The sequence below is a fragment of the Pogona vitticeps genome, chromosome 1 (genome assembly GCF_051106095.1).
Source record: "Pogona vitticeps strain Pit_001003342236 chromosome 1, PviZW2.1, whole genome shotgun sequence".
NCBI classification, from domain to species: domain Eukaryota; kingdom Metazoa; phylum Chordata; class Lepidosauria; order Squamata; family Agamidae; genus Pogona; species Pogona vitticeps.
Genome location: NC_135783.1, coordinates 214,411,664 through 214,437,565, shown reverse-complemented (window position 1 = coordinate 214,437,565; position 25,902 = coordinate 214,411,664). Strand labels below are relative to the sequence as shown.

At 41.0% G+C, this 25,902-nt stretch overlaps 1 long non-coding RNA gene across 1 annotated transcript; it reads right to left on the bottom strand.

Moving 5' to 3' along the window:
* Nucleotides 1–1,538: 1,538 nt before the first annotated feature.
* On the bottom strand, nt 1,539–4,972 carry LOC110080844 (uncharacterized). The gene is made up of 4 exons (XR_013536837.1): nt 4,817–4,972; nt 2,686–2,824; nt 2,500–2,597; nt 1,539–1,696 (listed from the first exon to the last, which is right to left on the bottom strand). It is a non-coding gene; the product is annotated as an uncharacterized LOC110080844 (long non-coding RNA).
* Between the last annotated feature and the right edge of the window lie 20,930 nt (nt 4,973–25,902).

Genomic DNA, 25,902 nt, shown 5'->3' with positions numbered 1-25,902 from the left:
TTATTTATTTATTTATTTATTTGATTTATATCCCGCTCATCTGGTAAATCTATACCACTCTGAGCGGCTGGACCGGAATGCTGCTCAAGTGGTTCAAATCCCATTCTATTTCCCCATGTGATCATCCTCTAAGGGAGAACAATGGCTCTCCGGGAGCTTTCTTAACTCTTTCTGGAGCTCCTTATTATTCCCTGGTGGTCTCCCATCTAACTGCTAAATACTCCCAACCCAATTCTGTTTCCAGAACCATTGAGATTAGGTGATTCTCAAGACCCAGAGTGTTATGAGAGGCTGAAATATTTTCCCTCTGGTTTTACTGTGTCCATATATCTTTTTGCATATGAGAGAGAAAGAGAGAGAGAGAGAGAGAGAGAGATGCAGTAAACATCGAGGGGGGGGGAAGCGAACATGCTCTTATCTGGGGATGGATTAATTCAGAGAAGAAACAGAAGTACAGGAATAATTGTACTGATGATTTCCATGCAGCTCAGTAGTAGTGACCCTGTCGAAGATGCTGTCTGTAGCAAAATGAAAGCTGCAGCCCCGGGCGAGCCATGTGCCCTTCTGTAGGCTGTTTCTATTCATGGATGGTGGTCTTGGCAGTGATCCACTGGTCTTATGTCATTAGAAGGGTGACCGTGTGACTGACTAGCTGACAGCTGGCTGTCAGTTAAAGATCTGGGACTCAGGAGGGAGTTCTCATTCAGAGAAAGCTGCTTGGTTCAAAAACAGTGAAACGGATCCATCAATAATGATGGAGAAAAAAACAAAAGAGGCAGGGTCACAGATGCACTTTGATAGAGGCAGATCTGGCACTCTAAGAATGCTGGGATATTTGGTCAGAGAGCAATTTATTCCTGCTCAAGGGTAAGGACAGAATCAGCATGAAATGGCACGATGAACTCAAGCCCATTGGGCTTTGAAGAGTTCCTTGCAATGTAATAGCCCACAGCCATCACTTGCTTGCTTCATTTCTGTATAAAAAATCTTTGGACATGGCAGTTTTGAGATACATGCAAGTTTACAAACACTATCCAGCAAACAAGCTATACTGTACGTTAGAAGCAAAGAAATGGGTAAAAATGCAGTAAGGTGCTCCTCTTTTAGACAGAAATGTGCAAATAAATGTAGAGTGAGATTGGTGGAGGTTAGACTAATTGTTCAAAACACTAACATCATTATTAAGGATAGATGGCCCAGCAAAAATATCCCCACATGGATTGATTGTCTTCTCCCTTCCATCTTTTCTGAAAAAATATATTTATATTGTTGGAAATTGGGAAAAGGCAGAATGATTGTCAATTTTCTCATTATTGCATGACACATTCATTGATTTGTGTTTTTAGAATCTTTGCTAATTATTTTGTCTAAAAATAAATACGGGATGTGGAGTTTTCCCCCAACTTAAATTTTGCATCTTTCAGTTAAGAACATGGATTTTTGGACTTTACACTTTGGTTAACATTCCAAATACATACAAATACATATGTTACCAGAAGAATATCAAAACCATTTGAAATAAGTCAAACTTCTAAGTGGGTGGTCATTCCATTGCTGAGGTTATGAACAAAACAATGGATTACAGAAAAGGAGTCATGGTGATTTTCCTTTGCTCTTCAGATTCCACCTTCAAGAGTGCACTTTGCTGGGGTACTTTGCTGAGTGGCACTGAAACAGAAATAGAAGCCTCTCTCCCCTGTAAAGTAAGAAATATGCATTATAGGTGAGACTTCTAGAATCTACTCTTGGACAAGAAGGGAGAATTCCAACAGATCAGCAGCACTACAATGTTAACAAGGAGTCCCTACAAAACAGATAGTCAGAACAAAATGGGGAGCTTCCCTGAGAAAGGGACTGGAAAGCAAGGATAGTACTAATACAGATGGACAATGGGAATGCACACAGTCCTACTGTGATGTTTTCCTGATTGTCTCTGCTGTATTTTCTCCATATTTGTTTCACACGCTGAGCACTGCTTCTGGTATGGAGGTTTATTACACTACTTTCTCTCCTCAGAATTTGTAGACAAAACTTTTATTTTAAGTATCTTCATCCCCAGCCATCTTTTGACAACTTTTTGATTTGAACGTAAATTTGGGCCTTTTTAATTTATTTTAATCTCCAAAGCTTTTGCTCCTTGTCTTTTGATTAATGGTGTGTAAGCCTTTGCTAAATGTTTCTTAGTAAAAAATGCTGATGGGCTGGCAAGAATATTAACATCTCTAAATTAAAAAAATAACCAATGCAGTTTTTTGTTATGTATTCTAAAAATGAACTTGCTTGCTACATTTTTAAAAATGAATTCTCTCTCTCTCTCTCTCTCTCTCTCTCTGTGTGTGTGTGTGTGTGTGTGTGTGAGTGTGAGTGTGTGTGTGTGTGAGAGAGAAAGAAATATGAAAATCTGACAATTTTGTTATTGGATATATTAGGTATCTTTTTAAAGAAACAATCTACTTCCAAACGTATTCTGTAATTAAAAAGTTCAAATTATGTACTTACTCTTATGAACAACATGAATCATAGTCAACCTTAATGTGGATGCAATATCTGGTTTCTTACAGGTGCCAGGATGTTGAAATACAGGAGTGAGGCTTGCACTATACGAGCAGAGGATATGAGAACAATAATGAATTCCAGTCCTATATATCCTTACGCAGAAGTGTTACTCCGTTCAATGAGACTTACTCCAAATTTCAGCTTTAGAGCTTTGTCCAAGACTAGGAGAAAAGTGGGTGGCACTGAACATTTGCCCAGTTACTTTTTAGTTACATTTAGAAGTGTGCAGGTTTGGTGTTTTACAGCTTCCAAAGTTCCTGAGGTAGATCTGTAGACCAAAAGAAAACATGATTCTTTTAGTAGAAAAACAAAAGCTTTTTGTAGTCCCAAACCTATACATGTGCATTCCCCCATTTATATTTATATCTCATTCTTTATCAAGGTAACATTCATAGATCTCCTCTTTCCCTGAACAACTCTGTGAGTTTAGATGAGACTAAGGGAGTCCATCCTGCTTTCTGATGCTATACTGTATCAGGTTTTGCAATGATGATTTCCAAATCTTTCTTTAAAAGTCGAGATCCAGGAACTTACTTTTCTGCAGATGATCAACATTGTGGATATTAAGAAGCCAGCTATTATATTTGGGTCTGTACCCATGGTTCCTAACCTTGGGTAACCCAGATTTTCTTGGGCTGCAATTCCCAGAAACCACAGCCAGCACAACTGGAAGTGAAGGCTTCTGGGAACTGCAGTCCAAGAACCAGGTTTACCCATGGTTGGGAACAGAGATGGGCACAAACCTTGGTTCAGCGATTCGTGCTCCCCCTCTGGCCAGTCTCTTGCAAGAGGATGTACTTCCCTGCCTGCCTCCTTGACTGAGCATCCACTCAGACAAGGAGGTGGGACAGGCAAACCCATGGTCCTGCTGGGGACTGGTTGAACAGCTGAAGAGGAGTGTGCTGTGACTGGTGAGTGGGGTAACTGGCTGGGGAGGCAGGGGAAGGAAATGCACAGATCTGTGGTGCTGTGTGTATGAACCAGCACAAACCTCTGAACTGAGGTTCGTGCCCATCTCTATTTAGGAACCACTGAAGCCGCCTAGAGCGGCCTTATAGGCCAGATGGGCTGGGTATAAATCAAATAAATAAGTAAACTGATCTAGAGTTTGTATTGAAGTGTTCATCAAAATGAACTGTTCCAAGCCTTGAAGAAAGCAAGATGTACATCTCTCTCTGGATAGTGACAGAAATGAAAAATGGATGGTCCAACTGGTGGCTTTCAAAATTCTGCACTGCCCGGGGTATGCAAGAAGGAATGAATCACCCTTAAAAAGACAGTATCATTTTGCACTTTGATTTAGCACCTTTTGTTAACCATCTAAATGCTGCTTCTGATATTACCAAATCAGACTGCCATACTTTATGATTCCCTATGGAAATGGCTATACTGTACAGATTCTGAATCCACCCTTACGTACATTGGAAAATGCCTGGGGGAAAACTCCATGTAGTTTTTATGTACTGTATTTTTCTGCCCTAAGAATACTACTGCTTTTGAATAAACACCTTTGAAGTCTTTCTTTCCTGATTACATTGTGCTTTCATTTCCATGATGATCAAATGCAAAGCAGCAGATTAACATATTAAGGTGTGAGCTTATCACATATCAATTGCCTTTCAAGTATTTCCCATATGTAAGTAGTACTTTTTTTGCATATGTATTTCACATATGTAAGTAGAACATTCTTACAGAATTGCTGAACAAGAAGGACACTGTCAGACATCCCATTTATATAGCCAATATCCTGTTGCCAGTCCCAACTAAAGTAGTGTTTCAACACTAGCTTGAAAGCTTATGCAAGTTTCTCCTACAAAATGAGGTTTCAGATAAAAATAGAATATATTTTTGCATTCTTGACCTGGATTTTTAACACACGGAGACACAGAAACAGACACATGTACACTGTGTGCTTTGACACCTCGTTTATAAAAATTCCTAAACAATTGGTCCACACATTCAACAGGATAGAGAATATGCAATCTTATGGTGATAAAAGCAGCCAAGTTTACTATCGATGGTTTTCTCTGTAAAAGAAAACCAAACTGCACTTTACCCAGCTGAGGTAAAGAACATGTACAAATGTTTTCCTCACATTCTGGTGCCATACTCATCCAATTATTATTTTTTTTAATAGGCCTACGTCACAGGGACTGGTAAACCACTGGTATTTAAGCCTAGAAAACCTAGGAAAGGGTCAGCATAAATCATAAGTGATTTGATGGTACATTATAATTAATAAGACATGTTACAAGATCACCTCTTGATGCTGTCTATATCGTTTCTGAAAAAACAAGTCACCAGCCTCCCAGGTGAGAGGAATTTCTGCCTGTACTTGTTTGGTGGACAGAATGAATGTGCTCTCTTAGTGGTACAAATTCAGGCTCAGGCGAGGGCTTAGTTTTGCACAGAAATCCTGGAAAGAAGAATCAAAGGAAAGGTCCTCAAAAGATGTTCTCTATTAATCTCCCAAGTAATTTTTCTTCTTGCCACCGGTTGTCAGTGAACATACAGCCAAACTCATTAGTATATTAACCACCTGTACACATGTTGTACTTTGCACTTCAGTCCCTTTGTGCCAAGATAAAAATACCTGCACTAAGTGAGTTGTGGGGGTAATTTTTGATCCCATTGAGGATGCCACAGTACTGAGGTTTAGCAGTGGGATTAGGGTTGTTTGTTAATGTTAGGGAATGATCTACATTGTACTTACCTGATGGTCAATGAAAATTCCACAGTTTCTTGACCCCAAGAGAATGGATAAAACCTCCTGACAACCAGGAGACATCATGTCTGCAAATAACGGTTTTGTCCCAATAAATTATTGTGTCGACTGGAACAAAAAAGTAATCTTGGAATAAAGAAAAGATTTGTTGAGGTAATTTTTGGTCCTGGCTAATTTGCTTATTTATTTATTGTCCTCTTTTAAATTTTAGAACAATGTGCAGTAAGTGGCTGAAACGTGTGCTAAACTTGTTTACAACTTTTCAGGTGAAAAAAGTTGCAGAATGCCTACATTGCAGAACTGCCTTATGAGAGGGCAGGCTGCTCCTCTGGGCAGAGATCAGATCTCTCGAGTGGAGATTAGGTTTTGTTCAAAAACAAAAACCTTTTTGCCCTGAACTACAGCTTCAATTAAAATTGCCTCCCTAAAAATGCTGTTTCTCTGGAAAGGACACTTACAGTTCTTCTTTTTCTTTTTTTTTTCTTTGTTTTTTTCTTTTCTAAATGCATGTTAGGTGTAAAGAATTTCCTCTGTTCTCTGGTAGATTTTGCCCAAAGGCTGGGAAGGACCCTGGAATGTTATGCGTGGAAAGAAAATTTAAAATAAAAGTAATGTCCTTATGTTAAAGTTTATTTTACAGTGCAATGCCCAGGGTACCTCAGTGAGATAACTTGCTTATTCATAATGATTTGGTATCCCAAAAGATATCGTACATGAGGCTGAAAGTCTGCTTTGGAAGATGGAATGGAACAGACCCTGATTTTTAAAAAAAGGTTGAATGGGGATGCTTTTAATAAGCAATCAATTCCACAAACATCAAATCATGTTTTATCAAATTCCTTCTATCTACTCCCTTGAAAATTTGAGGACTTTGTTTCTCCATTCAAGTTAGATTTTACATGGTGCTGATGAACAAATTATGACATGGTGTTTTGATTGGTTTGAAAGAACTCTTTTTTTTTTTGCTTATGTACTGTATGTGAGACAGTATTCATTTTTCAGTGCCTGAGAATATTGATGTGCCCCAAAAATAGCGAACAAGGATTGATCATGTAACACCAGTTCTAGAAGACTGATTGGTGGATAAAACAGGGAAAGGCATTCTAAAACTGTTTTTTGGGAGTCAATTTTAGAAGCAGACACAATGACAACAACACATTAATGGCTGAAACTTTATTGCACAGATACACCAAAAGTGTGATTTTTAGAAGCGAATTGCTATAATGTAAGAAATCTCTGCAGACATTATTTGTTGCACACCGAGTCAGCAACTTGGTGTACAAGGCCTACGGAGATTTCTTAACTTTCGGCAGTTCACCTCTAAAAGTTACACCTTTTGCATAATTGTGCAACAGGATTTTGGCCATGATACGAAGTCAAATCGATTACAATTTATAGAGATATGCCCACAGTTTTCTAAGTAAAAAGCCCTCAGAAGTGGTTTGCTAGTCCCTCCTCCCGGTGTGCTCCGGGACTGGGCAGATTGCCAAAGACCACATAGGTGGCGAGGCATGTAAATCTCACCAGTCACACAAGCTCTGTGTGTTCCCTGCTGCTGGCCCCTCTCCTGGAAGGCAGGGTAGGGTTTCAAACTCTTGAATCCTGGTTCCATAGCAAGGCACTGTGATATGAACCTAAGAAATGCAAAAAGAAAAAAAAAGCTGTTAGAATAAGTGCAGCAACATCGCATTTAAAGTAAACAGTGGTGAGTGATAGCTAGAAAGACAGGAAGGGTTGGGCATTTTGGCCTCTCTTGACGTCTTATAAGGATTTTTGTCCTTTGGTCACTTTCCCCCTGATTAATCCTCATTCTTTTTGATCAATGTATTTATTTTTCATCGGAAGTTCATGCTTCCTGGCTTACATAATCATCTGTATATTTGGCTGTTAGGCCAAGGCTTGTTTCAATGTGCATGCCCCCCCCCCCAGTTAAAGAACATGTGCTAAAACGGAATGCATATGGATTAGGGGCAAGCCCCACTCAGGCCCACATGTCCATTCTATATACCCTCTGATTTGAAAATGAGGAATGTGTGAGCTGAATTTCTGTTTGTGCAACTACACTGCGTAAGGCTGTTAATATTATCAGATGCGGCATTTTTTTCAGAAATAAAAAAGTTCCAGCTTCCTCCAAAGATCCTGAGGTTTTCGTTATGGAAAAGCCATTAGGTATCACAGAGAGTGTGTGCATGTGTGGGGGGGAGTTTTCAAATCGTCCCCAGATGGATGACTTAAGTGTCGGCAGCAATTTTTGGAAATTAAAGATCCCACCCTCACCCTGCGGCCTCCAATGGTTTTCTAACAATTGAAGGGATCGTGCAGGACCTTTGGGGAGGGGGAAATTCAGATTTTTTTTATTTCCACAAAATCACTCTGTCATCAGTCTTATGGGAATGTAACTTATGGAAGAGGATTTCAGCCAATAGATCCCAATTTTTCAGGCACTTCTGGGATGTCTGACCCTACCAAAGGTTCAGTGGGGGCCACTTGCAATGTGTAATCTAGCTGAGAGCAGTGAATTATTGTCTCATGCTCATGTGGATGGACTGGTGAGTCACCTGATTTGAATATGAATATTTGAATATGTAGATCGGAGAGGACGACAACTTGTCCCAGTAAAAGTTTAAACCATTTAAAAGTTACACCAATGCAGATTTCAGAAGGGCTATAAGATCTGTATTATTTAATGAGCTGAATTCAACAAGTTACAAGTACTGTGGCATGATTTATCTATTAATTACATTTATACTCCCTTTCCCCTCAGTGAGCTCACAGAGGCATATATGACAATCTCTCTCCTCTGTTAATTCTGAGAACAACACTTTCTGTTAAGGTGGGGATTAGGGCTGTGTTGTTACAAAAAGGAGATGATGGGATTTCTTATCTTATTTCCTATTTCAGTAAAAAAAGTTATTTCCCCGTGAAAAAAGTTACTCTGTACCTGTAAAAGAGGGCTATTCTGTTGTCTGAACACTTCAGCATTTATGCCCTTACCTATGGGGGTTCAGGTTTATCCTGCAGACTGAACATTGTGTATTAGTCTGGTTGCAAAAGATGAAATCTCATAACCAAAAGTTGTTGCGTTGGAGTTTAACTTTACAGGATTTTGATTTTAAGGTTCGGCACATTCCTGGGAAGCTGAATGTCATTGTAAACAGCCTGTCCAGGATGCGTTGTGGAATTTCAAATGTGGCAGATGGTTGATGAAGTGTTTTCTGATTTCCTGGTTCCTGAGCATAACCGGAATATATTCCTAATTCAATGGTTCCTGAGAATAACCAGAATATATTCTGAATTCAATGGTTCCTGAGCATAATCAGAGTGTGATTCTGTTTTGCTACTAACATAACTGTTTTCTATTTTCCAGACTCCTAGAAGTGCTTAACCCCAGAGTTCTATATTCAATTGCTCCTGATAGAACCTTTTTCTACCTCATGCTTGCTAGTTAGAATGCATAATTAAAATTTGCCATTTATTTCATTGTATAACTTTAACATAGAGTTAGTGAAATTACGAGGCCAAAATATGTAACCTAGCTTTTGTTTAGTCAAAAATGCAGGCTCATATGTAACCCTGTATTTTTGAAATTTAAAGGGCAGCATATGATGGAGTTGATGCACTGTTGGATATGTAGTCAGAGAAATGTAAGATGGAGTCAGACAGGTTCTGTGTGAAGATGATTTGAGAGACATTGGAATGTGTTTTTCTAAGTGCTATGAGAGTGCTTTTCTGAAGACCGGTACAACATGGTTCGTGATAAAGCTGAAGGTCGGACCAAGGGGCCCGTGAAAGACTCAACATTCTGAGCTAATTGGAGAAGAGATAAAACACCTGGATCTTCATGGGAATTGAGAGTGGAGGAAGGTGTTACAGCCACTTGAGGCTAATTGGTTAACAGCCATGGAGTGTCAAGAAGAAGGGAGGGGTCAGAGAATGTAGAAAAGATGGAAGGAGAAGTGTGTGAAGAGAGTTTAGCTACAAGTTAACTGATTTCTGAAGTAATTGAGAGATGATGATTCTTTCTGGAATGTGTTATGTAGGTGAATGGTAAAGTATCTGATTGCCAGGAGGTGGGATTAGCCCACTTTAGTAGTTTTTTATTTTATTTTAATGGGGATTAGTAATGTTATTTAACTGTAATGATCTCAGAATATGTTCTTTATGCTAAAGCTTGAGCAATATAAACTGATTCTATGAAACTCTATTTTTAATTAAAAATAATTATAAAAATTCTTACAAAGGACTGGTCTCTTGACTAGCAGGGCCTGGCTAAATCCAGGAGGTGGAGAGGGCCACAAACTAGCTATCATTGAGAGTCCTACGTAAGTGAGCTGTTGTGAATTCTAAGGAATTACAAAGCCCATGTATCTGTACTTGCAAAGTACTGGGTAAAAGTAAAGTGTTCTTTTAAGGTCAGACTTGTTCAAGGGGCTTATGTTATGCACTGATGAGGTCTTGGGACTTGCCTCAGTGTAAAGGTGGTAGGTAGGTAAGTGGCCTGTGGAAGGCTTGTGCACCACAGCTGTCTTGTTATTTCCTCATACTGCTTTTGTGGTCAGATAGGAAGTTTTCAGAGACAGGAATCTTAACCTAATGATGGCAGGACATCTTATTCATTTCCCCACTTATTTTTCCTCATGTAAATGTTTAGAATCATAATAGGAGAAGTCCAGGCCTAAGAGTTTAATGATCTCTTTTCAAGGGCAAAGAGCAATGTTGTTTTAATTTAGCTTCAGTGTTGTTAGACTGAAGATGGGTGTTGTATCTACATGTGAAAATGGATCCCATTACAACTGACAAACAGAGAGCATTGCTCAGAGCCAAACTTTAACAGAGTAATAAACTTGATGCGTTAGATTTTACCAGGCAGACCGACCAGCTTTGTAAGACACTGCTGTGTTCGCGATAGTTTGCCAAGTTGAAAAGCTTTAAAACTGAAACAGTTGCAGACCAGGCTTTGGTGAGACTCCCACATCTTCAAGGAATGTACATTATCATCACCTCAAGTCCATGGCTTTAGTTTGTTCCATAAAACAACTCAATATTATTATCAATATATGATAAAATGCTAGGACCTTACTGGTACAGATGGAGTATCAGCACTGCTAAAGTTGTTCTCAGAAAGTCCATTATGGTCTCCCCTTGTGGAGACCTAAGCCAGATGGCACTCCCCACCACTCTGCCAATCAATAATGGGATGTAACTATTAGGGATGTGCATGGTAGAAACGTCCATTCATTTTGGGTTCTTTTTGATGCTGCCTCTTTGCTTCTGTGTTTTCCATGTTCTGGTCATTCCATGTAACAAGGAAGAGACGAGCACTTTCAGATCCTTTTTGGGCCATCTTTCCCCATTCATGTTGCATCTGGCAGTCCGTCAAAAAAGCCCTAAAGCAGGCATAAAAATCTACTGACACCCATATCCAACCAAGACCTGCCCTAAAGTTTCAGAATGGTGGAGTTGGAGGGGGAGGGCGAATCATGGCAAAGCAAGTGAGTTCCCATTTAACAGGAGAAAGGGGGAAACAATGAGACAGTCAAAATGGAAAGAGCCGAATGTAAGGAAGGAGAGGGGGAGGAGAAAGGAATGGCGCAGGGAACCCCCACGCCAGCCCCCTCACTTGCTTCCACCGCAGCCACCACCAAAGCTCAGCCAGCAACGGCTTCTTTTCCTTCTGCTGCCGCCGCCTCCACTGCCACTGAGGGCTGAGTCATAGAGCTGTGGCCCCTTGTCTTGTGAGCTAGCAAGCAACTACAGGGGGGCTGGCCATGGCATTGACTAACTGCTTCTGCTTCTGGCTGCAGCACCCCTTTAAAATCCTAGACACCAGGAAAATGCCCATGGCCAGCTGCAACACCATCATGGCTTCTTCTCCTCCTCCTCCTCCTTTCCAGCTCTTCTCCGTCTTCCATTTATTCATGCTGGCTGCCCTGCTTCAGCCACCTTTCAGACAGAAGGGCTCCCCTTCACCAGGGAGGGAAAGAGAAAGGGAAGGCAGAAACCATTCCTACCTCCTCTCTGGCTCCCCACTCTGCCTCCTGTAGGCACCATGGCAAAACTCCTGCTGGTTCGCTGCTGGCTGTTTGACTGAGTTATTGAATCAATCAAGCAAGCAGGCAGGCAGGACAACCATGTTGAAGCCAAGAAAGAGCATTTTCTCCTCCTCACTGGGTTCCAACTAATCCAAGTCCTTTCACTAACTCAAAATCCTTGCTCCCCTCACTCCTCGTCATCCTGATTGGCTGCTGACAACAGCCTTCATGGCACTATTAGGACAAATGTTTCCCCGGTGATTTTACAACTAACGGGGTGAAAGGAAGGCTACATAGAAAAAGGAAACACAGAAGAACGGGAATCAGCCGTAGCTCTCTTGCATTAATATGGATGATTTGTGTTTCAGAGGCCGTCTTTTGGAAAGCAACAGAAGAAACACAAATCATAAAAGAAATATCTTTTCATATTTCCCCACCACCACCACCCAATTTATGGTAACACGGACGTCCATGTGTAAAATGAGCCCAGCAGTTATTCTGTATGGTCACAGTTTCCTCACAGTCATCCAGAATACTCCAGGAAAAGTTTGTAACTTGGTAGAGATGATGGGTCAGCAGCTTCCCATTCCTTGGGATTTTAGGGCCCAAATCTGAGACCAAGGAGAAGCCCCTTCTGTAACAATTGCGAAATAACATTTACGAATATGTGTGTACATGTGTGTATGCAGATGCAAAAGTGCATACACATTTTCCATACCTGTATGGACCTCTTGCACTGCCTCCAAAACAAATACCATGTACAACGCACACATATATAAATGCTTTTGTGGTGAGCCAGGGGTCCCTGAGAAAACTGCTGGCAGTGGGGAAGAGATGGGCAGCCAGGCTTAAAAGTCACAACACACAGTAAAATTGGACTTTCTTCTTTCTTTTATTCCCCCTGTCTATAGACCCAGAGGAGGAAAGGAATTTTCTGAGCCTCTTTCACTGGTACTTTGAGATTTGGCAGCTCTCGCAGATGGAGCATTCTGTTTATGCATATGCAAACTGCAGCCACCAGAATCACACAGACAAACCCAGTGGGAGAGACTGGCAATAATGAAACTGTAGCTGTGGCATTTTGGGTTATGGAAAATAACATCCACCCAAGGGAAAATGGCTTCCACCCAATTAACGGGCTAAGAACTAGAGTCCTGGCACCACAGTTCCCCTAAAATGGTATTATAGGGGCATTCTTGGAAATTTAAATGGCTGCCAGATAAGCCTGTGACTGAGGAAGGCTTGGCTTGAGGCCAAGCAGCCAAAGAGACCTCCTGCCAAAAATACCCTAAAGCAGCCTTATTAGTTTGGTGTAAGAGGCAATCCCATCTTCCCATCACTGGCAGTGTTATCGTAATAGTAACAACAACAAAATAGTAGTTGTGGGTTTTTTTGGGCTCTTTGGCCACAACAACTGGCCGCGAAAGCCTTCGAGAATACAAAATAGTAATTTTGAAAAATATTTATATCCCAGCCAAAATATCCTCTAATTTTCAGCCCCGCTGGGGGGGGACTCTCTCTCTCGGTCCCCCCCTGCACTGGGTTCTGTCATGACCAGAACCTAATGTCATTGCTGAGCAGAGAAGGAAGAGAGACGTGCGGAGGGAAGCGGAGTTGTGCGCACGCCCATAGCGGGATCCTTGATCGCACCTATGTCAATAGATTTCAGTGGTGTCCAGCCAACAGAACATATCAAAACAATGTAGTTTTTTTGAAAAGTCAAATAATTCATAACTAAATAGCAGAGTAATCATCATTATCATAATCCAAAACAATAACAATATGATTAAGAATGTGTTGCCTTTCCATGACAAAATCTGTTATATGAAACAGGCTCCACGTTGTACCAAATGGTAGAGTGGTCTTCCGCCAGGGGAATCTACCAACAGAAGGAAGATGCCAGAGGACATTGGTCAAGGACTCCTTCAAAGCTGAACCAGAGCTGACTGGCACAGGGGATTTTTCTATGAGATGAAAACAGTTATTGTGAACACGTTTCCTACAGCCTGGCGCTTTGTGTCAGCATCCATACATCAGAGCCCTGGCATACGGTGTTTCCTGAAGGAAATAGATCAATTGGCCTTAAGTGTCATTTGTGTCACAATCATTATTAATTAGATGAGAAGTCATCATTATACTGTCTGAAAGGTACCAGAAGTGCACTTAATTGACCCACTTTCTTCCTCTCTCAGGCTTCTAGCCTGAAGAACCATCCAATTCTTGGCTGTTATAAAGGGAGCTTTCACTTCTCCAAGAAAATTGGCTGTGGGCAGATTTATCTGCTTGGCCTCTCATCCCCAATGAATCTAATCTGATTGGAGGCCAATTAAAACCATTTTAGAAAAGTATTAATCCCTTAGAATGATTGTTAACATTGAAAAAAAATTAAAATTAGTTGGTGCATGCTGTTAAGTATGCTTTTTCCAGTAGATTTATCAACAGCAATGTTTATCTCTCTCCATTGGCATCTCTCTGCAGGATGGCCCCCATTTTCTGAAGTATGGCACCCTACCCTCTGCTTTGTCTATGAGCTGCGTCCCCTCCAACTAGGAGCTAGAGGTAATGGTTCTAGAACATTCAGAGTGTTACAGGGATTTGTGAGGGGGGAGAAAGATAATTGAGGAATTGCATATATCTACATGTTGATTTCTATCTCTTTTTTATAAATTTATTAAACATCCAACCTAAACAACATAAACCTAGCACCATAATAAAATACAATTACGTAATACACCAGTGTCACCATCACCCTCAGGGCTAGCATTAATAATATTTGAAATTCCATTCAGTCCATTTTCTCACCAACATTTCATTGTTACTTCCCTAGGTGTATATCCCTTCCCTCTCCGAAATACATATTCCAGGAATACATTCCATATTTTCTTAAAATCATTATTTTTTGATAGTCCTCTTCTTATTTTCGTATCACACATAAGTTTATCATTAATTGCCGTATCCCGTAGTTCTCTATACCATTCTTCTAAATTGAGTTGGTTATCATTTTTCCAGTTTCTTAAAAAAATTAACGTTGCTGCCGTAATCATTATTACTATTAAGTCCTTATTTTCTTTCAACAATTGATCCTTCTTAATCAAATTCAATAAAGCCATTGATGGGGACATTTGAATATTTCATCCAGTTATTTCCCTTATTTCTTAAAAAAATTGCTTCCATTCTTGCTTTCTTACTTCACATGACCACCACATATGTATATATGTCCCCTTCTTTTTTTAACACCTCCAGCATAGTGATGATACATTTAATTATTCTTTTCAGTTTTACTGGCGTTAAATACCACCTCCATCTTTAACCAAATCATATTGCCACTGTGTTATTAATCCTTGTGTATCCTGTTCAGCCTCAAATATATAAATTCAAATTTATATATTTGAATTACAGTTCCCTTTCTTTCTGTCTTTTCCTCTAATTTCAATCTTTTTTTCAATAATCTCTTTGTTTTCATTTTTCTACTTTTCCCCTCCTTAATATTCCATTCACTTGTCCATCTTTCTATTTGAATCATATTAAACTAAGAAATTCCTTCTCCTCCCAAAATCTCTTTTATATTTCCTATATCTCTCATCTTCTCCATCCAGTCTTTTATCCTATTTATCTCATTATTTTTAATATATTCTTAAGAGGTTTTTTTTAAAAAAAGATTTTCTGGAAAATTCTTTAAATCCACCAACTGGGATAAGGGAGAGATTGGTGGGCTCAATATACCTCTAAACTTTTCCCAATTTTCTAACATATTTTTAAGGAAAGGGTTAGTAATCTTTTGAATCTCTTCTCCATTTTTTTTCTTTAAACAATATACTTTCAATTCTTTCTTCCTTACCCTGCATTTCTATTTCTGTCCAAATTAATTTTTTTATTACCTTTAATAATATCTGGAATATGTCTGAGCTGATTTGCTGTATAATATAATTTTAAATTGGGTAATCCAAGACCTCCCTTTTTGTGTGTTACATACCATAATTCCTTATTAATCCTCACTTGTTTATTTTCATTGCAATAACAATTTATCATTATCTGCCATTCTTTCAGCTGTTTTTCTGTAATCTTTATAGGAAGCATCCAAAATATAAAATTTAATTTAGAAATAATTTTCATTTTGCACAATGCCACTCTACCAAACCAAGAAATCTTTGATTTCTGATAATCTTTTATCCTTCCAGTTATCTCTTTTTTCAATATATCCAGATTTATTTAAATTATATTAATCCCTAAATATTCAATAACATTTCCCATTTTACCTTCAAATATTGTTTTCATTCTTTTCTCCTCATCCGAGTGGTTTAACAATAAACATTCTGACTTTCCCCAATTTACTTTTAATCCCGTTACACCCTCGAATTCCTCCAAATGTGATTTAATGTTGATTTCTCTAAGCCTGTGGCTCACTAACGTTGAAGACTGAGAAATTGCAAAAATGGCCAAAGTTAATTTTGCAGGAAAACCTTTTCAATATTCACCCAGTGTACCATACGCACTGCCCTTGAAGTGTCATTTCCCTCTAATGCAATCAGTTCATCCTGCCTTTCCCATCTAGAGACTCAGTCATCTTTCTTTCCTGTCTCCTGTGTATCCTTTGAGACTGAACTAGGCCTACTGATGATGAAGAGTTATTTTTACAGCCTGAAGGGCTCAGCCTGTCTTGCACTTTTTTTTGCCGCATGCTCCTCGCGACACATTTATATGTGTGTAGGAAATACTGTTGTTGGTAATTGCCCTTCCTTAATGATTGGTCTTACAAGTGAGGCACTTAAAATAGACTTTGAGCTGATACAAAACTAATAGGGCAACTGGTCTTAAAATAACATATTGCCAGTGTCACCTTTTACTGCTTTTTTCTTCGATGGGCTTCACAGACTCCACATATCATTTAGAACAACTCTTATCTTTTAAATCTTATTTGTACAGTGCCTTTGGGATGCTTGACAAGGATAAAGTAGTTTATCGACTTTATTGTATTTTATTATTGCATTGTAAACTACCCTGGGCTACAATGTTACCTAACCTTAAAGCTAATCATGAAATGAATAATGGGGCTTGTTCTGTTTTGGAAAAATATTGGGCATAGAATTCAGACACACTCAGTTTTTCTTTTAAAAGCAAACACGTTTCTAGTTCTTAAGGTTATTTTAAAAATTGAAAATGCACTACCATCTACAAAGACACTCAACAGAACTTTCAGTTATATAGATGTCTTGTGGCATCTGTGCTCCAAGCTCACAACCATGACTAGCAGAATCAAAATTAATCAGGCAGAATCAGGGCTATTTTTTAAAAGAAATCTCATAACATTTCTAGATTGCAGCCTCCTTTTCTTCTTGCCCAAAATTTGGAATCATCTGAGCACATTTTTATTATTTTTGTAAGCGGAAAGTGTACATGTACTCACCTTAGAAGTGTCCAAACTATTTTATAAATTGGCTGTAAGTCATTCTTTTAGATTGAGAACAATGCATGGAATCTCGTGAAGGTAAGAATTATTGTTTCCTGTACCTGGGACTATAAATGCACACCGGACTGGGTGGGGCATCTCTCATCTGCACCTGTTCTCTGATGGTTACACACTATGGTTTAATATACAGAAGGAAGGTTCTATGCCATGATGGTAAGAGTAGGTCACTATATTATTGAAAATGTGAGCCTTTGTGGCTTTTATACATGTATAGATAATATTTTCTGTACTTGTTGACATCATCCTAGTGCCATACCTCACATGAACTTTTGTTCTGCAAAATACTGTATGGGCAGAGGTTAGTTGGGTGCAACATTTACAAGAATTCATATGACAGCCCACCTGAGGTTTGTATGTCTGTTCTGATACCTTGAGAGACTTGTGAGGTGCTCCATGTGAGTGAGCATAGAGAGATCATGTCACCAAATGCAGATGAAAAGCACACAGGACACTGGAGGTTCAGTCTGTAACAGTCTTCTTGCATCATCCCAACAGTTGGCCAAGTAGTCAAGTGGATGTCTTTCAGCAGTAGTACTTCAGTTGGCCACCATTACATGCATCAGCAATGAAACTCAAATTAACCACCATTGCAAGCATTTTCTGATGATGGGAGATATATTTGAGGACTGCCAATCTGGCACTGACTCCGTAAAGGAAGCCACAATCTTGGGTTTACAAGAGCTGAGAAGGGCAATTGTGTACAAGGCATTTTGGAGACTGCTTATTCATAGGGTCACCTTAAGTCGGAGGCAACTTGATGACACAAAACAACAACAACAATCTGGCACAATTTGTAAATACACCCAGCTGAATTATCACACACACTAGCAAATTCTCACCTGATATGTATAATATAATACAGGTCTCTCATCTTGGTTAGATTTCAGTGGGCAACTCTACCTGCCTAAGGATGTTTATGACCTGAGTCTGCTATGTTCTTTTTGATATTCTTCTAGTTTAGGTGCAGAAATCTCTCTGCCACATTCTCCCAAGAGTCTTTGTCATAGCAGAACACTGCTTGTTCATTTGGAGTGATCTTGTTGAGCTTCATTGCATATCTATTGTTTGTTCCTTGCTCCTGCTTATTTCTGCTTCCTGCACAGTTCTATTACTATTTCTCTGTCCCCAGCTCTTAGAAAAGTAATGTGTTTGGATTACAACTCCCAGAATGCCCAGTAGCTCCGGAGTAATTTTTCCAGGCTCTGCAGTCTATCCTCTGCTTAATTCCTACCTTCACTGAATTCCTCTTGCTGAACCAGAAGCTGTAATCACTTCAACTTGGGAACCCAGGGTCTACAAGAAAATCTCAACAAGTTGTTCTGCTGCTGCTGCTGCTGTTGTTTCAGGGCACACAAAAATGGAAGCCTTTTTAAAGGCTCCCTTTCTACAGTGACCTTCTTTGCCGTCCCTTCCCTACAGGATCCCAACTGATTCCTTAACATCCCAGACATCCTGGAGGATTAGCCCACCAAGATCAAGAATTCATATACTACATGCAATCAAGCAAATGCTTTACATGAATGGTTGTATGTGTATAGATGGATGTAGCTGTAGCTGGTGGGATAGTTCAGTGAGTCAGCTATCTGGCTGTGGAGCCACTGGTTGGGAGTCCGAGGCCCCTCTGTGCCTCCTGGGAGAAGAGTCAGCCTGTGCAGCCTTGGTCAAGCTGCACAGTCCCAGAAGAACGGAATGGTAGACCACTTCTGGGTTTTCTGGGGTCACCATAAGTCGGAATTAGAGATGGTTTTTTTTTTGTATTCGTATATGAATACCCCCACACAGGTGGTGTTAACGAGAGTCCAGTCCCATGGGGCTGGACGGTCTACTCACCAATCTGACACAGATGCGGACCGTGCAATTCTAGCAATGGATCCACAGTGCACGATCTGCTCACCACTCTTCGACCTTGCAGCGAGCCTTGTCCTTCCGCCTCCCACCAGGAGTGGCGAGCAAATCACGCACTGTGGATCCATTGGTAGAATCACGTGGTCCATGTCCGTGGCGGATCGGTGAGTGGACCATCTGGCCCCATGGGGCTGGACCCTCATTAACGCCACCTGTGCTGGGGTATTCATATACAAATACCCCTTCTCTAGCTGGAAACAATTTGATGGCATGCAACTATTATAGATATGGATCTAGAGCTAGAGCTGGATATGTTTCTGGGCATTAATTTAGAGGTTTCCCCTGAGGAATAGTATTTCTGTGTATTTTACTGTATTTCATTGTGACAAATCTGCTTAGGCGTGCTACTGGTAAAGCTCAAAGTTCCCATAAAACATGAGTTTCAGAATAACCTCTCACATGCTTCAGGAACATGTGTCTGTTGGTACCCTGGCAGAATGCCGTGATTACTAGTACAATTGTCATATAAACACATCTACATAGGTGCATGGAGCAGAAGTACAGGAGTCCCATTCACCTTCTTTGGACTTATTACCAGGTTACTTGGTACAGAAGTAGATTAATGACCAAGTTCCCAAAGTTTGTACATAGTTGTTGTAGGTTTTTCAGACTGACTGGGGTCAAAAAAAGCTGATCCCACAGCTATAAATACTTAACTATCCCACAAACTGCATCAGAGCACAGACAGAGTTCTGACTCCGGTCCTCTGAAGATGTCGGCTGCAGAGACTGGCGAAATGTTAGGAAGAACAACCTCAAGAACACAGCCAGACAGACAACCATCAGATCCCGGCCATGAAAGCCTTTGAGAATACTTTGTACATAGTCTTCAGTGGTGGAAATTTTCCCCCCAGTTTCATTCCCTACTGAAGCTCCCTGACATCCTAAGAAGTCACATTTGAAAACTCAGACCCCAGAAATAGCCACCAAAAGAAAAGAAAAAAGGCAGTCCATCTATGCTCATAGAGGTTGTTACATGCTGTCAAGTTGGAACTGACTTATACAAACTCAAATATGGTCTTCAAGGTAAGCAAGGTACTTAAGAACTGGTTGTACTAGTTCCACATCCCCAGTGAAGTGTGTGGTGCACTGGGTACCATATATCACAGAAGTTTTAGCCATAAATGGAGGAGCAGTTTCCTTAATTGGTCATGTGATTGTCTGCAGTGATCTGAATAGATGACTTTAGACTCTAGATTTTCTGGTCTTATTATGCCTTCTGCTCCTTGGTTGTCAATGTATATTATCCTACTTATTGCTGTGTTCATACTTCCTACTTTTCCTTCTGCTGAGTGGAGGCCTAAAATTCCTGCCTCCAAGTCCTGGCCTTTCACAGTAGTAATTAGCCGCCGTCAAGGCAACCCTGTCCACATTTGGAGGCATCCATGTTTTTTCCTGCTTGTGCATATGCATGACTTAATAACCCCCACCCTCAACAATAGTTAAATCTAGATGGAAGCAAGTCTGGGGATAATTTCTGAATGTTGAAGGTGCCACAGTGTTACTCTTAACAGCAGAAACTTTTTAAAAGGGTCTGTATAAAATATGAAAGTAGCTTGTGCATAGTCAGTGAAAAAAAACATGAGAAATTAGCTCATATGCAGCCATTGGCACCAGCTTAGATTTCTTTCGTGAAGAAACAGCAACATTCTTTTTTAAATTAGAGCTCAGATGGTATCAAAAATAAGACTCAATACATCTGCCCTTGTACATCTGCCTGGAATTTTTGGAAGCTTTGTGTTTTGCAGGAGATTTTGACATAACAATATTTATGTTCGCAAACCGTGCATTGCAATTAATGGCTTATACCTAAAATGCTCAGGGAAAGGACCACACAGTGAACAAACAACTTCTAAGGGTGGAATGAACATTGCTGATTAAAAATAATCTGAATCAGTTCCATCACTTCACTGCTTTGAGTCAGAAAACCCAAAAGGAACATTCAAGCTGTCAGCCAAACACACAGAACATGAAGTGAAATTCCAGGACTCTCTGAACGAGAAGAAACTCCTGACTAGAACAGCCTACGGGGAAAAAAAATCCTTCTAAAATCTTTGTTGCCTCTAATATCCTGTGGTGGTCCGCAACTTATTTATTTGTTAACATTTATACTCCGCCTTTTCTCCAAGGAGCTGAAGACAGTGCACATACGTCTCTCTGTCTCCCACCCCACACTTTTGCCTCACAATAACCCCATGAGGTTAGGCTGAAAGATAATGATTGTCAAGGATTACCCAGTGAATCTCATGGCTGAGTAAGGATCTGAACCTTGCTTCCCCAGTACTAGGCCAACTCTAACCACTCTACCACATTGCAGTCTACCAGTGCATGCCTTCGTGGGCTGATGCTATCCCAGTACCAATACTCTTTAATCTTGTGCCAATGGACCAGAATGATAATGTTACTGTGTGGATAGTATCATTGTACAGTTTAGTCATGTCATGCTCTGAATGTAGTTGTACATGGGTGGCTTCTTCCTGCTGTTCAGATTGGCTGACTCGAAGCCTTCCATGATAGTTTTGATAGTATTGTCTAGTGCTGCATTGTATTGCAGAATTTTAAATTTCTGGCAAAGTCCCTTTTTCTACATAGTACACGTACAGAGATTCACAGAACAGAATAGCTACAAGTCCTCTAGAGTTATTTATTAATTTTTATTTATTTTATTAGATTTTTGCCCCGCCCATCTAGACCAAAGGTCTACTTGTCACGTTCACGTCTTTCTCATTAACTGGCACTTGAAGTCTCAATAACTCACTCTGAAACATTTGTAGGAGAAAGAATAAAACATTACTTACAGTTGCCTGAAATTACAAATGTGTGTAAGTGGTGCCTCACACAAAGTCCCTGAAAGAGAGTCACTGTTCATTCTTGGAGACTTTAATGCTAGAGTTGGTGCTGATCACAATTCTTGGCCCACTTGTCTAGGCCGTTTTGGCATTGGAAAGATGAACGAAAATGGCCAACGCTTACTGGAGTTTTGCTGTTACTATGGTCTCTGTGTCAGCAACACATTCTTTAATACGAAGCTGCAACACAGAGTTTCCTGGAGACATCCAAGATCCAAGCATTGGCATCAGCTCGATTTGATCCTCACTAGACGTTCTAGCCTTCCTAGTATTACGATCACACGCAGCTACCAGAGTGCTGATTGCGATACTGATCACTCCCTGGTGTGTAGTAGAGTAAAACTGCGAACAAAGAAATTGTATCACATGAAAAAGGAAGGAAGACCACGTATTGACATCAACAAGACTCGCGATCAAAGAAAAGTGAAGGAATTTGCCCAAGCACTCGAGGAAACCCTTCCAGGTCCAGCAAATGTAAATGCACCTGAACGATGGGAACACTTCAAGAACACTGTCTACAACACTGCCTTGTCCACCTTCGGCAAGAAGACCAGAAAGATGGCTGACTGGTTCGAAGCCCATTCGGAGGAGTTAATGCCAGCCATTGAGGATAAGAGAAGAGCTCTAGCAGCATACAAAGCCTGTCCTAGCGAGTACAACCTGCAAGCTCTTCGAGCCGCTCGTAGCCAAGTCCAACAGGCTGCCAGGAGATGCTCCAATGACTACTGGCTTCAGCTTTCCTCTCAGATACAGATAGCAGCGGACACAGGTAACATCAAAGGAATGTATGATGGTATCAAGCAGGCCTTAGGTCCATTACAGAAGAAATCTGCTCCCTTGAAGTCTACTACAGGTGTGATCATCCAGGACCGAGCACAGCAGATGGAACGCTGGGTGCAGCACTACTCCGAGCTATATTCCAGAAAGAATGTAGTAACCGAAGAAGCATTAAATAACATTGAGTGCCTGCCTGTCTTGGAAGAGCTGGACAGCGAACCAACCCTAGCAGAAATAAATGCGGCCTTGGATTCCCTCACCTCTGGCAAGGCACCTGGAAGGGACAACATCCCTGTTGAAGTGCTGAAATGCGGTAAGGAGATCATCATCACCGAACTGTATGAAATCTTTTGTCTCTGCTGGAGGGAAGGTGGAGTACCACAGGACATGAAGGATGCAAATATTGTCACGTTGTACAAGAACAAAGGTGACAGGGGTGACTGCAATAACTACCGTGGTATCTCTCTTCTTAGCGTTGTAGGGAAGCTGCTTGCCCGTGTTGTGCTGAAGAGGCTCCAGGTGCTTGCAGACAGAGTCTATCCGGAATCACAGTGCGGATTTCGAGCAAATAGATCCACCACTGACATGGTATTCTCCCTCCGACAGTTGCAGGAGAAATGCAGGGAACAACAACAGCCACTCTTTGTGGCCTTCATAGACCTTACAAAAGCATTTGACTTGGTTAGCAGGGATGGCCTTTTCAAAATACTTCCCAAGATTGGATGTCCACCTCGTCTCCTTAACATCATCAGGTCCTTCCACGATGGAATGAAAGGCACTGTAGTTTTTGACGGCTCAACATCAAATCCCTTTGACATCCGAAGCGGAGTGAAACAGGGCTGTGTCCTCGCACCAACACTTTTTGGGATCTTTTTTGCTGTCATGCTGAAGCATGCCTTTGGAACTGCAACAGAAGGTGTCTATCTCCGGACTAGATCAGATGGAAAGCTCTTTAATCTCTCTAGATTGAGAGCAAAGACCAAAGTCCAGCTGAAATGCATGAGGGACTTCCTCTTTGCAGACGATGCAGCCATTGTTGCCCACTCTGCTGAAGACCTCCAACAACTCATGAACCGTTTCAGCAAGGCCTGCCAAGACTTTGGACTAACAATCAGCCTGAAGAAAACACAAGTCATGGGCCAGGGTGTGGACTCACCTCCCTCTATTACCATCTCCACACAAGAATTGGAGGTTGTTCATGACTTTGTGTACCTTGGCTCAACCATCTCTGACACCCTCTCTCTAGATGTCGAGCTGGATAAACGCATTGGGAAAGCAGCCACCATGTTCTCTAGACTCACAAAGAGAGTATGGCTCAATAAGAAACTGACAACACATACCAAGATCCAGGTCTATAGAGCCTGTGTCCTGAGCACACTCCTGTACTGCAGCGAGTCCTGGACCCTTTGTGCCCGGCAGGAGAGGAAGCTGAACACCTTCCATATGCGTTGCCTACGACGGATTTTTGGTATCACCTGGCAGGACAGAGTTCCAAATAGAGTAGTCCTAGAACGAGCTGGAATTTTCAGCATGCATACATTACTGAAACAGCGACGTCTACGCTGGCTTGGGCACGTTGTGAGAATGGCTGATGGTCGGATTCCAAAGGATCTCCTATATGGAGAATTAGCGCAGGGAAATCGCCCCAGAGGGAGACCACAGCTGCGATACAAGGATATCTGCAAGCGGGATCTGAAGGCCTTAGGAATAGACCTCAACAGATGGGAAACTCTGACATCTGATCGTTCAGCCTGGAGGCAGGCAGTGCATCACGGCCTCTCCCAATTTGAAGAGACCCTTGTCCAGCAGGCTGAGGCAAAGAGGAAGTCACAAAGGAAGCAAAACCAGGGAGCTGGACAGGGGACAGATTGGATTTGTCTCCAGTGTGGAAGGGATTGTCACTCTCGAATTGGCCTCCTCAGCCACACTAGACGCTGTTCCAAGTCCTCCATACAGAGCACGATACCATAGTCTTTCGAGACTGAAGGATGCCTACTACTACACAACGATGTTAATTGGTTCCAAAAAAATCAACGTTGTGTGAAACATTGTTCTGTGAAACACCATTTCCCATAGGAATGCATTGAAAACCGGTTAATCCGTTCCATTTGGAACAGATTGCTATCGCTGAGTGAAAATCCCCATAGGAAACATCGCTGTGTGAAACAATGTTTCCTTCATTGGAATGTATTGAAGCCGACTCAATACATTTCAATGGCTTTGCGAAGTCCCTTTTCGCTCCTGTAAAAGTGTCTTACAATGTTTGGAAGCTGTTTTAAATGATTGCAATGGTTAGCCCACCTCCTGAAACCTAAGCAAACTGATTTTGGTGTTGTTCTGACACTTCGTTAATTTATGATGATTTTTTGAATTTTCTCCATTGGAAACCATTGGATGGTCTGTCTAATGGTTTCCAATGGAGAAAACAAAAAATCATCATAAATTAACGAAGTGTCAGAACAACACCAAAATCAGCTTGCGTAGGTTTCAGGAGGTGGGCTAACCATTGCAATCATTTAAAACAGCTTCCAAACATTGTAAGACACTTTTACAGGAGTGAAAAGGGAGATCGTTGTGTCAAAATCCCCCATAGGAAACATCGCTGTGTGAGGCGGCAAATTTAACAGAAAAAGGCATCGTTGTGTGAATTCATCGTTGTGTGAGGCACCCGTTGTGCGAGGCACCACTTGTATACTGATTTTTTTTTTTACTGCAGACATACTTAGCAGCTAATTGAAGATACTGACAGCAGACAAACAACTGCCCCCAATAGAGGAAGGAGAAGGAAAGAACCTCAGCTGAGAGACGGGGCTCTTTTTGAATTCAAAGGCTGGAAGGAGCTAGTGGTTAGTGTTGGATAAACAATCATCCCACGCCAGAAAAGTCCCTCCCACTCACTCAAACCACAGACAGTTGCCTAAAGAACACAAAGCAAGAATATTTGCACATTATCAGAGCAAATACAAAGTAGTTCAAGAAGACCCTTAGTCATTTTCAGGTTGCTTAAGAGCGTCAACACAAATAAGTTTAGCCTAGTATTCATGGGATCAGAAAAACCAGCATTTGAACAAAATTGTAAAGGTAAAGGTTCCCCTTGACATTTAGTCCAGTCGTGTCTGACTCTAGGGGGCGGTGCTCATCCCCGTTTCCAAGCCATAGAGCCAGCATTTATCCATACACAGTTTCCGTAGTCACATGGCCAGCGCGGCTAGATACGGAACGCCATTACCTTCCCACCGTGGTGGTCCCTATTTATCTATTCACATTTTTACATGTTTTCAAACTGCTAAGTTAGCAATTACTTGGAAGTAAAAGAAGGAAGCACGAGAACAATAAGGAGCCTGTCAGCTGAATGGAAGCCTAACCTTGTCCTGTAAATGCCAATCACTAAGCCTTGTGAGGGCTTAGATCAACCTCATCTGTCAAGATGTGAAGCTCTGTGTATAGAGAATGTAGAAATAATTAAGGAGGTGTGGGAAAAGACCTGAAAAGGAAAGTGCTTTCAAATTGAATCTTGAACAACATTTGACTAAAGTTACTGCAAAACAATGAGCTATCTTTCCAGCAAGGGCTGGAACTTGCATCTCAAGAG